The sequence below is a fragment of the Ruditapes philippinarum genome, unplaced genomic scaffold, assembly GCF_026571515.1.
Source record: "Ruditapes philippinarum isolate M1 unplaced genomic scaffold, ASM2657151v2 ctg8348_1_1_1_1, whole genome shotgun sequence".
Classification (NCBI taxonomy): Eukaryota; Metazoa; Mollusca; class Bivalvia; order Venerida; family Veneridae; genus Ruditapes; species Ruditapes philippinarum.
Genome location: NW_026854898.1, coordinates 63,911 through 76,692, shown reverse-complemented (window position 1 = coordinate 76,692; position 12,782 = coordinate 63,911).

Sequence of the window (12,782 nt, the reverse complement as noted above, 5' to 3'; positions counted from 1 at the left end):
TCAAAATGTATATAAATAAAATGTGTGAAGTATATTAAATTAAAAGTTACTATGAATCATATTGTATTGATGTATGCATTATCGTTTGTATAATATAAACGCCTTTTAACGCCTTTTTCACCCCCTCCCCTTTTTGTTGTCTCAAATGGTGAAAAAATGCCTAATTTAGGCCCAAACACTTGTTTTTTCTTGAGAAATGTTGTTTTAAAAAGTGACCACTTTTTCGGGGCCGCTTGTGCCCCCTTCTGTTTTGGGGTTTGAAGGGAGCAGTCATCACAAAGAAAATTGTGTACTTGTGAGAGGCTAAAATGACCCCTGGTCGATCAAAAGGTAACCTCTAACAAACGCTGAATAGCCTTTGACTATATCTCAATTCATTGAGAAGTTGAAGCACTTTGAAATCAATTTTGATGGAAAAAATCAAAGCAAAATAGTGATTTTTGGCCATTTTAGATGTTCCTCGTTGCCATTATTACAGGGAATTTAAGACTGAGCATGCTGTTACAAAGGCAATGGTCCACTCAACATTTGTGCCAAGTTTGTTTGTATTAAAGCATTTTTTTTATAGTTTTATAGCAATTTGAACTTGTAACGGGATACTTTTCAATTAATTTTTCACAAAATGCTCATGCAGTAATGGGTTAAGTCAAATATTATATTGAATATTTCTAAAATGCAAGTCTATCACAATTGCCTGTATCATGTTTAAGCATATCGATACTAAAATAGGTCAAGTAAATCATATACTTTTAGGAATATAGCGGCCAATTTATTATTGTTGAGTCTGGACATGTTTCTTTTATGATTCACTCGAGTTTATTTCAATTGCGTTTTAAAGTTAAGATAACGAGAAATAGAATCCCTAAGTCTGTATGGTTTATAATGCCAATGCATTAAGGTTTTTACATACGTCAATTTAGTAAAAAAGAGTTATAAACGTTAACGGTTGACCTTTACATGAGAAATATCTACTTCGTTTTAGTTTTAATGTTTACTTAAATTGAAACATTTTTAGTCCATGCATACACTTATTTAGCCAAAGATTAAGTTGTGTTTACATCTTCTTTTAAAAACCATACGCTTGGCCTTGCCCTAAACATTTGAATACCTCATAATGATGAAAACCATGTTTTAAACAAACATGCTGTAAATAATTATGTTTCACTTAATGATATTTTTGGTATCAAAACAGGATGTAATGATACTTACCAACGTTCTTAAAACTGTAATAAACTGCTGTTAATTCAAATAAATCAAACTCAAGGGGACTTGTCGTTTCTTTCCATGCGAATGTTTTTAAATTTAAAGTTTACAACGCCTTTTGATGAATATTTTATTACTGTGACGTTAAAAATAGAAGTATTTAAATCTATATTTGATTCATAGTTTCTGTTTAACTAAATTTTGAATTAAATATTCTGTAAAAATTATTAATACATTTGTTCATTGGGTAAACATGTAGCATCAATCTCAATATTTATGATTCTAAATAAAAAATTGCTCATTCAATTGGTATGTATGCTTTGCATTTGGTAACTAAAGCATCTGTTTGATAACATGTTTACAGTCTTAAGAAAATGACAGATTATTGAAAATAATTTTACCGATTAATGTTGTATTATTTTATAATCTAAAAATGCATATATATATTATATATATATATATATATATATATATTTATATATATATGAGTAATTTTAATTGTTTATGAATATGATTTATATTTAAGTTCAAATCACAATTCTCCTTGTTTTATACACAAAGCAGCTAATCAAATTTATCCGATAGGCCTACAAGAAAAGCATTGATGCAAAGCATCAAAGGGCGTTCAAGCAAGAAATGCAGAAAGTGAAGATGAACTAGTAGACATATGATGTCAAGATATTGTTATAAACTTTTCAATGGTTAATTGGTTTTTACCAAAATGAACGGACGGAAGACATTGTTCATTATGAACTTTGATTGGCATGCTAGAGATTAGAATATTACTTGTTATTTTTTATGATCGTGATTATTAATAGCAACGGATATACATGTATACAATCATTTATAATCCAATATGTGTAACGCATGATTAAACACACTTGTGGAATTGTCCCTTAATTATGTAAAAAAAAATTTCGCTATTAGCGAAGACCTCCTCTTAAGGTATCTGTTCACCACTTAGTAAAAATATGACACTGGTTATATTACCATGACATGTTGAGCATTATTGTTTATTATACAATAATTGTAATATCTATCTTAATAACAAAAATACAGATTTTATGAATATTGTTTTCCTCTCTTTTTTTGTGTTTCTATGTGCTATTTTAATAATGAGTTTTTTACGTTTACTACTCTTTTTTTATTTAAATTGTAAAAAATATTTTAAGAGTTCAATTGTCATATTGAACGACGATTATAAGTCAAAACTTAATTGGAAAAAGTCAGTAAATTATGGTTAATCTTTCAATAGAATTATAATATTGTTTATTCTTAAACCATGTACATGTAAATTTGTATTTTTCTTTATCATTTTTTAAATTATCAACCAATTAAATAATTATTAAAATTTAATTTGTAACTTTGAATAATTCCTCGGCATCTGTTTCAATAGTGTCATATTAAAACCATAAAAATGTACCTTTTTTCACAATTATTGTACATATTTATTGTTTTTTATCTCATATAGATAAAATGAAACATGCTATGGTTGTTTTGTTTTTTCGAATTGTATGTTTATGTATAATAATAATCAATAAATTTGAGAGTTGATCTATGCTTATTAATTATTGTAACCAAACTAAGTGACAAACATTCATTTTGGAAAAAAAGCTTATTTATCTGTAAAAATATTTGTTCTGTTCTGTAAGCGAATCAAACATCTACTCAAAACCGGGAGAGACCGGACAATAAACGTGTGATACTATTCGCCGGTCACTAGTATTCCCGCGTCAAAATAGACCGGGAGAGACCGGAATAACCAATAGGAGTACATCCCTCTATAAAAAGATTTTCGGAATATTTAGGTCATCAACTCATCATTCTATTTTAACATACCATGATAACCCACTGTGTACTACAAAAGATAAATAAAAAAAACCGAAAGAGACGCATTTGAAAATGTTTGCATTGCGAAATCCTCCAGTTCGCTATTCATTGTACATATCGCGACATTTCATTTTTAATTAATAATAATCAACCACCTTCATACCGTTCGGAATGATCGGCTTTTATTATGACCGACTGAAAGGCTCGAGAAGTTGCTGTCGCCTTTTCACAAAATCTGATTTCATTCCACAAAGGGGCGCCGCGCTTCGGCGCGGACGCCAATCACCGTGGATTGTGTCAACTTTACTGTTACAGTAATTCTTTAGACTATCACCGTTTTTTTATGTCTAGAAAAGAACAATAAGATAACCCATACCAGTAGGCTTCCACCGTGGATTGCGTGAGTTTCACTGTAACCCCTGAGTTGTCACAGAGAGTTAACTTGTAATAAGAACCATTATGTAAGCGTATCGACGTGTCTTTTATTTATCTTTACTGTTTTGCCTGAAGTTATCACCGTGAGATTTATTTCGATGGGAAGCTTACAAAAGGCCTATGTATTCCCCCGGGCACTAATCCGGAGCTTAGTTGCAATAAGAAACCACTGAAAGACCTCTGACAGTTGGTTGTGTAAGCTTTCATGTATCCCCGATATTATAGACGTGGGTTTTATTGTAATAAGAACCCTCTAAAAGTTTTTTTTTTAATGCATGTTATATAAGGTAAACAGTATCATTGAGGCAATCACCGTTAGTTTTCATGTTGCAAGAAGAACCATCACAAAGGCCTATAACAATGGGCTGCGTGAGCTTTACTGTATTTCCTGAGGATATATCCGTGGGTTTTGTTCCGATAAAAAGCTTATAAGCGAGTGCTGTACGAGCTTAACTGTATTCCCTTGGGCTATCACCGTGCGTTTTATTGCTAAAAAAACAACAACAACGACAAAAACATATAAATGCCTGTCAACATTGGTTGGTTGTGTGAGTTTTCTTAATTCCCAGAGGCTGTCAGCGTGAATTAAAATGAAATAAATATCGTTTAAGAGGTCAATCACTGTGGGTTTCACTGTATTCCACGCGCTATCGCCGTTGGTTACTTGACATAAGAACCTTCTGGAAGGCCTACCACCGTTGGTTGCGTGATCTTGACTGTATTTCCAGAAGCTATTACTGTGGGTTACCTTATGATAAGAACCGTGTAAAAGATCCTTGGTTGTGTGGCCATTACTGTATTCTTCACCGGGGATTAAGAACCCTCTTATATGCCTCTCACCGTTTGATTAGTGAGTTTCACTGTATCCATGAGGCTATCGTCGTCGGGTTATTTGAAATGAAGAAAAGAAAACCTGCGAAATTCCATCACCAAGGGTTGTGTGAGCTTTACTGTAATCCCCCAGTCTATCACTTTAGATAAGAACCCTATTCTATGACTCTCTCTGTTGAATGTGCGAGCTTTACCGTATCCCAACGACTTTATAATAATAATAATTATAATAATAATATCTTTATTTAAAAAGGTTACACATTAAGAACATACAAAAGCAATCATATACATCTTATTTTCAATGTGGCCTTCTGAAATAGAAAACAACAAAAACAACAACAACAGAACATGCATAGGTAGAAAAATGGCAAATGGTAGAAAAAAATAGCTTCATTGACGGAGATCTTTGTGGTTGGTGTAAAAATGATTTTAGCAAATCGTTTTTGTAATTTACAAACATTATTTATATAGTTTGTGATTCCTGTACCCCATATAATACAACAATAGTCCATAATGGGCAAAATATATGCATTGTTAAACAATAATTTCATATCAAAGTTCAAATCACCGATTTTTTTTTTCAATAAAGCAATTTTTACCGCGAAGTTTATTTACAAACATAGTCAATTTGCAAGTGCCTTTTTAAGTTGTTATCTATGCAAATACTCAGGACTTTTTGACCAGATACATTTTCAAGAAATATTTCATTTATCTTAAGATGCATTTTTTCTCATAATATTTACCTTTTGTTTTGGTCATATTACCACAAAATTGATTTATCTGGATTTAAGGCCATATCATTGATTTTGCACCATTTCTCAGTGTTATTTAAATGTTCTTGAAGTTTTCCTTTTACTTTTGATTTATTTTCTCCGGATCCATAAAGAGTAGAATCGTCTGCGTATAAATCAATATATATTTTATTACCAATGAAAGCTATGTAATTTATGTATAATAATTATCATATTTGAAATAATAATTTCACAGTGAGATAACTTGGGATAAGAAACCATATTAAATTCCTAGGGTTTTGTGAGCTTTACTGTATTTCACGAAACTATCGTTGTGGCTGTTTGTGAAAAAAATATTAAAAGGCATATTATCCTAACTTGCGTGGGCTTTTGCTGTATTCCCTGAGGAAGTCGCCATTAGTTTAATTGCGATAAGAACCCTCTAAAATGCCATTCACAGTTGGTTGTCAGCTTAACCCCAGGAGGCACATCAACGTTGTAACAACGTTGAATTATGGTCAAATTTCAACATGGAAATAGCGTTGGATTTATATTTGGATTTGAAAGGTTAAACGACGTTGAAATTAATATTAATTACTTTAGATATTCTATTTCAAAATTACAGTTTAAGTTCAGTTGAATGTCAAACGATTTTAAAAAAAAGCCCTTTTATTTCAGCATAAAACCACAATCTAATCTAATCTACTACTTCTTGTAGACCTTCCTGTGCATGTCTGAATGGTTTCATGATAGTGTTTGAGTAATTCTTAGACTGTATCTTACTGCTTCTGCAAATATATAATAAGATGTTAACAATTAAAAGTGACATGGTCCATCTTAAATACTACAAGAGCCATGTCAACATGGCCATCCCCCGCCTAATGTGTTTGCTCATTGGAAGAAATGTAAATGTAGTAGAGCAGAATAATTCGATTTTAAGAGGTCTTTTGGTAATGAAAACTGATGGCTATAGTGATTACAGATTTGAAACCTATGTGAATACTGATGGCTGTAAATATGAAAGGACAATAACGGAAAATAATGCAGGGTAGGTTATCATTCTTGTGTGCTGCATCCCTCCTCAGTAAAATCTATCCACCTATGAAGTTTCAAGTTGATACCTCAAATACTTTTTGAGAAAAAAAATGAATTGAAAAATTAAGAATGAAAAATAACAAAGGGAAATAACTCAAAAATTATAAAAGGTAGAGTTATCATTCTTCTGCACTGCACACCTCCTGAGTTAGATCTATGCACCTATGAAGTTTCATAATGATATCTCAAAGGCCTTTTCAGTTATGCTCTGGACAAAAATTAATTTTGAAAAATAAAAAGGGCAATAACTAAACAATTATGCAGGGTAGAGTTATCATTCTTGTGCACTGCACTCCTCCTCAATATGATCCATCCACCTATGAAGTTTCAAGTTGATACCTCAAATACTTTTTGAGATAAGCTCTGGACAACATAGTATGAAAAAGAACAAAGGGCAATAACTCAAAAATTGTACAGGGAAGAGTTATCATTCTTGTGCACAGCATTCCTCCTAGATAATGATTATACTATAAGTAAAACCTTGACTTATTAATACAGAGCGTTTAATCAACGTTGAATATACATTTGCAATATATCCATATAGTCGTCCATAGTTGCATATAGGTTGAACAACGTCACGACCATATTTCAACGTTATTTCAATGTTGAAACAACGTTGAGTGCTTGCTGGGACTGTATTCAGCGAGCATACCACCGAGGATTTTATTGACATAAGAATCCTACACCATGAGTTGTATGAGCTTAACTGCATTCACCGAGGCGATCACCGTTAAGATCTACCTTAAAGGCATATAACTGTTGGCTGTATGTGCTTTACTCTTTAACCTGATGCTAGCATCGCTTTTTTTATTTTTGACTATAAGAACCCTCTTAAGACCTATCACACAGGGTTGTGTAATATTTTGTGTATGACAAGATACTATCAATATGGGTTTTATTGCAAAAAGAACCAACTACAAGCGTATCAACGTGTGTTGCTTGAGCATTACTGTACACCATGATGCTATCACAGAGGGTTTTGATGCGATAAGAACTCTTCAAAATGCCCAACACAGAAGGTTATGTGAGCTTTATTGTATTATCTGAGACCATCATCGTTGATTTTATTGAGATAAGAAATCTTTAAATTGCCTTATATGTAAGTTGTAAGAGCTTCTCTTTTTAGTCCCTCAGGATCACGGTGGATTAAATTGCAATAGATACTCTTAAAAAGGCCCCTTACCATGGTTTGTGTAATCTTTACTATATTATCTGATTCTATCACCATGGGTTTTATTGCGAAAAGAAAGACCATTTAAAAGGCCTTACAAAATGTGTTGTGTGCGCTTTACTGTATAACCTGATGCTTTCTTCTCGGTGTTTTAAGCACTCTCTATCGCCGCTGGTAGTGTGAGCTGTTCTGTATTCACCAAGGCTGCCATCGATGGTTTAGTGAAACCCCACTAAAAGGCATTTCACGTTCTGAATAGTGTGTGTCTTACCAAGACCGTGTAATTAAAAATCCCCTTATCGGCTTATAACCGCGTGTACTGTATTTTCCGAGGTTATCTCTGTGGATTTTATTGCGATAAGATCCCTACGAAGGCCCTATTAACGTGGGTTGTTTGAACTTAACTGTATTCCCATTGTCCATATTCTTAACATTCTGTATATCAGCATTAATAAAATTAAGCATAATCAACAAAACGATCCTTGTACCAAAGCCTGACCCTCGGAAGCCACAGTATCTGATTTATCACAATATATGCTTGCTTTTTACCACAATATCAGTATTTTTACCTAATGGCCCTGAATTAAACATACATCACTCATTTTACAATACAAATTTACTTTACTTTACTATCATCGTGGGTGTAATTGCGATAAGACCTCTAAATAGGCCTTTCACCTTGGGTTGTGTGAGCTTTTTCAATGATCTGAGGTTTTCCCCGTCGGTTTAATTGCAACAAGAGCCATGTCAACATGGCCATCCCCCGCCTAATGTGTTTGCTCATTGGAAGAATGTATATGTAGTAGAGCAGAATAACTCGATTTTAAGAGGTCTTTTGGTAATGAAAACTGATGGCTATAGTGATTACAGATTTGAAACCTATGTGAATACTGATGGCTGAAAATAACAAAGGGCAATAACGGAAAAATAATGCAGAGTAGGTTATCATTCTTGTGTGCTGCATTCCTCCTCAGTAAAAATCTATCCACCTATGAAGTTTCAAGTTGATACCTCAAATACTTTTTTGAGAAAAAATTGAAATTGAAAAATTAAGTATGAAAAATAACAAAGGGCAATAACTCAAAAATTATAAAAGGTAGAGTTATCATTCTTGTGCAGTGCACACCTCCTGAGTGAGATCTATGCACCTATGAAGTTTCATTTTTGATATCTCAAAGGCTTTTTGATTTATGCTCTGGACAAAAATTAATTTTGAAAAATAACAAAGGGCAATAACTCAAAAATAATGCAGGGTAGAGTTATTATTCTTAAGCACTGCACTCCTCCTCAATGAGATCCATCCACCTTTGAAGTTTCAAGTTGATACCTCAAATACTTTTTGAGATAAGCTCTGGACAAAATAGCATGAAAAAAAAACAAAGGGCAATAACTCAAAAATTGTACAGGGAAGAGTTATCATTCTTGTGCACAGCATTCCTCCTCAATAAAATCTATCCACCTATGATATTTCATGTTGACATCTCAAACACTTTTGAGTTATGCTCCACTCAGGTGTAAAATTAAAGATCCTGTATGCTTTGTGATTGATATTATTACTGTGTGAATATCACAATTGCAAAAATTATATATGTAAATAATTATGCAAATAAAACAATTTTCAAACATCAAAGGATATGTAAAATGTGTACTGCAAATATTTGTGCACATTATATTTAATCAAACAATTACATGAATTCATTTCTTATTGGAAAATTTGACTTAAAATTTATGGAAAATAAATTTCGAATTACCTCCCTTTAATTACATGAAATGTTATATTGGGTAATATCTTCATAAATAATGCTTATTTGAACTTACAATATTGACAAATCTTAATTTGAGCATCATATTTATGAAATAAAACCATGAAAAAAATGTGTTACAGGATCTTTAAGTATGAAAAATAACAAAGGGGAATACCTTAAAAATTATGAAAGGTAGAGTTATCATTCTTGTGTACTGCACACCTCCTGATTGAGATCTATGCACCTATGAAGTTTCATTTTGATATCTCAAAGTCCTTTTGATCTATGCTCTGGACAAAAAATTAATTTTGAAAAAAAACAAAGGGCAATAACTCAAAAATTATGCAGGGTAGAGTCATCATTCTTGTGCACTGCACTCCTCCTCAATGAAATCCATTTACCTATGAAGTTTCAAGTTTGATCTTCAAATCCTTTTTGAGATAAACTCTGGACATAATAGTATGAAAAAAAACAAAGGGCAATAACTCAAAAATTGTACAGGGAAGAGTTATCATTCTTTGTGCAAAAGCATTTCCTTTCCTAAATTTAAAACCCTATTCCACCTATAATTTAAATTTTTCATTTCCCCAAAAAATTTTTGGAGTTAGGGCCCCCTTTAAGGTAAAAAAATTAAAGTAGGGGGAAAAAAAAAAAAGGGGAAAAAAATTTTAAAAAATTAAAAAAGGAAGATTCCCCATTTTTGCGCACTCCCAATCCCCCCTGAGTAAAATCTAGGACCTATAAAGTTTTCATTTTTGAATCTCAAAAGGTTTTTGGAGTTTGCTTTTGGGAAAAAAATCATTTTTGGAAAAAAAAAAAGGGGGCAATAACTAAAACCAAAATTTTTTTTTTTTTTGCAAGGGTAGGGTTTCATTTTGTGCCGCACCCCCCCCCCTTTAAAAGAGGTCTATCCCCCTATAAATTTTCCCCAATTTTGGATAACAAAAATTTTTACTTTTTTTTGAATACTGCCCCGGACAAAAATGTCGGACGGAAGGACGGACGGACGGATGGAAGGACGGAAGGTCGGACGGACGGACGGAGACTATTTCTATATCCTCCGCCGAAAATTCTTGGCGGGGGATAATAAGAGCACTCAAAACGCTTATTCTCGTGTAATTTGTGAGCTTAACTGTATTTCACGAGTAAATCACTTTACTGCTTTACGGTTTGATTGCGATAAGAACATTCCGAAAGACCCACCACAGTGGTTTGTTTGAGCTTTATCGTATACCCCGAGGCTAATGAGTTTTATTGTAAACAGTACCCTCTTAAAGTTACATCATTGGTTGTTTGAGCTTTACTGTATTCCATGAGGCTATCGCCTCGGGATTAATTGCGATATTAACCCTATAACAAAATTCTGGAAACAAGAATATCCCTCGGAAGCATTAATCACAACAAAATTACATAAGAATTGCAGACTCGGTTTGATTGAGTCTGTACATGAGAGATAATGAATAAGTGCAACATTCCTCACGCCCCCTAGCACCGGCTTGAGCAAGTCATCGGTTGTGTAACTTTTAATGTATTCCTGTTTTTTTTTCCAATGAAAACCCTACACTACAACGGACTCATCATCGTGCGCTATGTGAGCTTACATTAGTTCACGAGGCTTTCTCCATGGGATTCATTGCGCTAAGAACCCCATGAAAGGGGGTTGTGTACTGTCGCTGCTATATTGCGAAAGCACTATCTAAAAGGCATATCACCGTGTGATATGTGAGTTTAACTGTATTTCTTTCCCGAGGCTATAAACGATGTTATTATTGCTAAAAGAATTATCTTAAAGGCTTGTCATCGTTAGTTGTGTGAGCTTCACTGTATTCCCCAATGCTATCACCATGCGATTTATTGTGATAAGAACCATCTGAAACGCCTATAACCATGGAGTGTGTGAGGATAATGGTATCCACTTCACACTATTACCGTCAGTTTTTATTTGGATAAGCATCCTCTGAAAAATTTATAACCGCGGGTCGTTTGAGCCTTACCTGAGACTGTCACCCTAGGTTTTATTACAATAAGAACTCTGTTAAAGACCTACCAATGTAGGTAATTAGAATTTACTCTATCTCCTAAGGTTTACATCATGTGCTTACTTGAGATAAAAATCCTGAAGACGTCCATCAACCTGGGTTGTATGAGCTTTCCTGTATTCCCCAAGGATATCATCGTGGGTTATAATTTTATAAGAACTCTTTAAAAGGAATTTACCAAGGACTGTGTGAGCTGTACTGTATTTACCGAGACTATCACCGTGGTTTTATTGCAATAAGGACCTTTTCAGAAGCATATCACTTACGGTTGTGTGGGATTTTTTGTAGTGTATGGGTTTATCACCGTGGGTTTGTTTTATGGCGATAAGACCAATTTTAAAGGCATTTTACCGTTAGTAATGTGAGCGTTACCGAATTTCCTAAGGCTATCGCCATTGGTTTTATTAAATAGTATATAAGAACCTTTAAAAAAAACTTTTGCCTCGTGTTGTGTAAACCATACTGTTTTCCCTAAGGATATCACCTTGGGATTCATAGAGATTATAACTATTTAAAAGTTTTCCACAGCGGGTTGTTTGACTACTTCTATATTCCTCGAGGCTATTACCGTATTTTGTATTTTGTTTGTTCGTAGTATGTTTTATTGCAAAAATAACCCTCCAAATGGTCAATAAGGGTGGGTATTGTGAGAATTACAGTATTCTCCGAGACAATTACAGTGGTTTTCATTGCGATAATCACTTAAAACATATCTGCATGTGATGGTGAGCTTTCCCAATGCTATCACCTCTAAAACGCCGTCACCATTTATTGTGCGAGCTTCACGGTATTTCCGAGGCTTTCACAGTGTTTTTTTTTTTGCGATAATAACCTTTTAAAAGTGCCTTTAACCGTGGGTTATGTGAGCTTCTATGTATTCCCTAGGCAATTACCTAGGGCTATCACCGTGGCTTTCATTGTGATGAGAATCGTCTAAAAAGCCTATCACCGTGTGTTGAATTACAGTATCCCCAGCTATAACCGTGTATTGAGATTCGAACTTTTTAAAAAGCCGCAGGTTGTGTGACTTTACTGTATTCCCCGAGGCTATCTCCAAGGATTTACTTGACGTTCTTATCTTCTTATCCCAATTGATCCCAAGGTGATAGTCTCGGGGAAAACAGTAAATCTAGCGAAACCCATGGTAATGTGGCTATCTTATGTTTTTATTTCAACTCAAGTGTTAGTCTGATAGAACACACCAAAGCTGACAAAACCCACTGCGATAGGCGTATCGAATGATTATTATGTCAAGTTAACCAACAGTGTTAGCCCCAGGCAGTTAAACTTCTATGACGATGTCCACAGCATTGCTGTAATACAAAATTGCGTTTCACCACCCACAAAGGGGCACACGTCATAACGATACAGAAAAATACACTCCAAATCTTCCTTGTTTTAAAAATTCATTGACAGGGTTAGTAATATATTGGTCTCATGTATAATTAAGTTATTGATCCAAATTGTCTCATGCCTTTAAAAGCATGTCTTAAAATAGATAAAATTCGACTTATCTACAAATATCGATCATTGATATCATCCAGTTTTTCAATGAAATATATTTTTGCTATTAACAATATGAAGAAATACGGTTTCGTTGAGTCAATGTTATTTAGTAAGGGGCAAAATGAAATAAAGAAAAGTTTAGTCTTAACATTTATATAATCATGTCCCTTTGAACAGTAAGTCAGGACGTTTCCTT